Genomic DNA, 4,140 nt, shown 5'->3' with positions numbered 1-4,140 from the left:
CACCTTGTGAGTACATGAGAGGATTGCACTCTCTCAAAATGGATACTTCACCCACTCCTGCCTGAAAAGATCCAGAATCAAAACAGTTGATGGGCATTTTGAGTACAGTCCTCTCCCTGGTGTGAGACTACAGTTTGTGCTGATGGAGGTTTCACAGCTCTGTGACGTCATTGCTGAAATTAAATGTCTTCACACATTGCACACGGAAAAGGTACAACATTGAGAAATATTTGTGGAAATCTCAGAATGGATAGTGCAGTGTCCTGCTCCTTCCTATGCAGTCTCTGCAGACCCATACTCTCTCCAAAATGCAGTGCCCGAACCTTGTCCAGAGTGGGGACACCAGTCCCTCAGGTTTCCGTACATCATTGCAGTAGCTGATAACACAAAGCCAAGAAAACCATCCAGGGAACCTCCTCTGACTTTCCAGTGATGAGAACAAGTCAAATCTCTGTATATATGTCACACCCACTCAGAGTTAACAAATTGCTTTCTCGCCTCAGTTTCTATTCCTGGCTGAAAAACCATTGCAGCTCCGCACAGTCCCTGTGACCTGAAACATTACCAGTTTTGTTCTCCATAGAAGTAGTTGACAATGGAGGATGCGATGGTCTAGTACTATTATCTCCAGTCTATTAATGCAGGGACCCAGCTCGTGACTCAGACCAGGGCTTGAGTCCCGCCTCATCAGATGGTGGAATTTGAATTCAATTGAGAATTTGGATTAACAATCTAACGAAAGTTTGTCAATTGTCAAATAAAAACAAACACCTAACTAATTGTGTCCTTCGTGAGGGAAATCTGTCATCTTCATGTGGTCAAGCCTACATGTGAGACCAGACCCAAAGCAATGTGATTAACCTCAACTGCCCTTTGAAATCACCAAGCCAGCATTCAGTTATATCACTACAAGGTCTCAAAGAAATGAAACCAAACAGATCTAAGCACTGGCAGCCAACAGCATGTGAACTGCTATTGTTCAAGAAGGCAGCTCACCAACACCTTCTCATGGGCAACCCGGAAAGGGAAATATATATTGGCCCAGCCAGTCACACCCATGTCGCATTAATGAATGAAAGAAGATGACCACACTCAGGGAAGAGAGACAGAGGAAACATACCTCATTTTAAAAAGGGGATTGGATAGATATCTACATGGGCATAATACTCAGGAATATGGGGAAAAAATGAAAAACACCGAGATTAATATCACATTTTATTTCCATCCTCGCTGATTATCAACAATTGCTTTTTTTGAATCTTTTTCTCTATATCTCCATTCCTCCACATATTCAACTCACTGCACTAAACAAATTGCAATATTTTGGATGAGTGGTGCTGGAAGAGCACAGCAGTTCAGGCAGCATCCAAGGAGCAGGGAAATCGACGTTTCGGGCAAAAGCCCTTCATCCAGAATAAAGGCAGAGAGCCTGAAGCATGGAGAGATAAGCTGGAGGGGGGTGGGGGTGGGGAGAAAGTAGCATAGAGTACAATAGGTGAGTGATACAATATTTTCCAGCTGCTTTCAGATCTAATGCATGATGAGTGGAATGAAAACGTTAATTCTGTTTTTTCTCTCAACAGAAGCTGCCAAACCTGTTCAGTTTCCCCCGCACTTTGCTTCTTTGTGTTTCAGATTTTCAGTAGCTTCCTTTGTTTGATTTAATGTTTCTTTTTGGTATTTCATGGGATATCAGCATCACTGTGAAGGGCAGCATTTGATGACCATCACTAATTGTCCTTAATTGTGAACATTCCACAAGGCAGTACAGAGCCAAGCACATTGTTGTGGGTCTGAAGTCACTCTCAATCCATTTCGATTCTTATCATTGAATTAAAGTTCACGATCAGCTGTGGTAGGATTTGAGACAGTATCTTTAGTATTCTAACCTGTGCCTCTGAATTACCCATCCAGCGACATTACTACTCTGACACGGTGTTCCTATCATGAACTTACTTTAGAGCCATTACCAGTTTGTAATCGATTTATTCGTAACTGGAGCAGTGGCCAGAAGACAACTGTAACTGTAAAGTATGACCTTTAGCAAGGCATAGGCAATTTTTTATTCAGCAACAGCACTGACACAGTGGTGGTGACTCAGTGTATTATGAAGCTGGAAATGGGCAGGTTTGCTGATGGAGACAAAACCAAGACATACATCAGTTCAATTCAAAAAGTATCCTCACAGTTTTATTTCAGATGTTTGTGAGGGAGGGGTCTTGAATTTGTGGATAATGAATGGAATTTATAATGGAACTAAATGCAATAGTTTCTGTCTTTACCAGATATAGACAACAAAAAAGGCAATGAAGTTCAACATGGTTTATGTAAGTAATAAATAGATAGAGATTGAAAAACTTACCAGGAACACCAACAATAGCGAGGGTGGGATAATAACCTGCCTGAATAATCATCAGTACACCGAATATTTGCAATGATAATGTTGACCCAGACCAGGAAAACCAGAAAAGACCATCGGATAAACTCCTGTGCCTTGTTGTAACATTCCAGTCTATTGTTCTCAGATTCTGATCGATTATTGGAATATTCCAGTCTGATGTTCTTAGATTATGATCCATTGCTGTAACATTCCAGTCTAAAGTTATCAGGTTATGATCCATTACAGGAACATTCAAGTCTGTTGTTCTCATATTCTGATATCTCCTCTCCCTGTCTCTGTAGCTACTGACTCCGTTCGTGTTGGAGGTGATGAATCTGCTGCTATCATGGGATAAAGCACCGAAAGAAGTCCCTTACTAATAGGAAAGAGAAAGCCTATATTGATACAGTTAGAGTCCATGGAGACTGACATCAATCACAGTTACTGAACAAACAGTTCCAGTTAACCCCATTCATGACAACATTTTCAGCTCACATTAACAACGGGAGTGGATTGGATGTCGACATCACTAGGTATTGGTCTCCGATCATTAGTTAATCAGTGCTGAGGTGGGGGTGAGGGAGGGGTGGGGGGAATTGATGGATGTTTTCTTTTTGCAGGTTAGATGATTTTGCTGTGTTGTTCATGTACAATGTTGTGAGGGCTTGCAGCCCCAAAAATCACACAATCAAGTTGTTGTTATTGTGCTGTTCTCTCCTCAGCTAGAAAAACTGCCAACCAAAAGATTGTCCCTGGGCAGAGCTGCCCTGGCCTTAGAGAGGATGCTTGGATAGGTCTGGACATGACTCTGACTGCTGTCTGAAGGCGCTGAAATGTCCACACACGAGTTGCTCTTCAGTTTTTTTTTTAAATTGGCAAGCGTCTTAATGCTGTTTTATTCGCTTTAAAACAGTGAGATTTACTTTTTTTTTACTTCAGTGCAAGAAAAAATGCCATGTACAAAGACCTTGTTCGTTAAAACCAATGGATTAATGAGCCAGGGACGAATGAAAATGACATGAGTTAGGAGACAGAAAGGAATGGGAGCAGAGGTTGTGGAGATTTGAGGGGCATACAATGAAAATTCCCCAATCACCATCACGCTTTCTGGCAGACAGAATGAAATGCAAAACAGAGCAACGAATCTGAGATAGAATGCTGATTGCGGATGTGGCTCTGTGGGTCAGGACTTAGCGTTACACTTTCACAGTGCTTGGGGTCTGGTTCGATTGCAACCTCAGGCGATTCTCTGTGTGGAGTTTGCATATTCTCCCCAGGTCTGTGCGTATTTCATCCCACAGTTCAAAAATGTGCAGATTATGTGAATTGGCCACGCTAATCTTCTCATTGTGTTCACCGATGTGTAGGTTAGGCACATTCGTGAGGGGTCAATATCGGGGGTAGAAGAATGGGTGTGTGTTGGTTACTCTTCCAAAGACCTTTTTCCACACGATATGCATTCGATGATGTGAACAGGGCAATATCAAACGGAAAGAATAGTATGCTGCATAAGTATTTAATCAGAGGATATACAGTTCGACGGGGTTGTGCACATATAGAACATAGTACATTACAGCGCAGTACTGACCCTTCTGCCCTCAATGTTGTGACAACCTATGAAACCAATCTGAAGCCCATCTAACCTACACTACTCGATTTTTCATTCATATGCCTATCCAATGACCACTTAAATGTCATTAATGTTGGCGAGTCAACTTCTGTTGCAGGCAGTGCGTTCCACACCCCGCTACTCTTTGAGT

The sequence above is a fragment of the Chiloscyllium plagiosum genome, chromosome 49 (assembly GCF_004010195.1).
Source record: "Chiloscyllium plagiosum isolate BGI_BamShark_2017 chromosome 49, ASM401019v2, whole genome shotgun sequence".
NCBI classification, from domain to species: domain Eukaryota; kingdom Metazoa; phylum Chordata; class Chondrichthyes; order Orectolobiformes; family Hemiscylliidae; genus Chiloscyllium; species Chiloscyllium plagiosum.
This window is presented reverse-complemented; position numbering follows the sequence as displayed.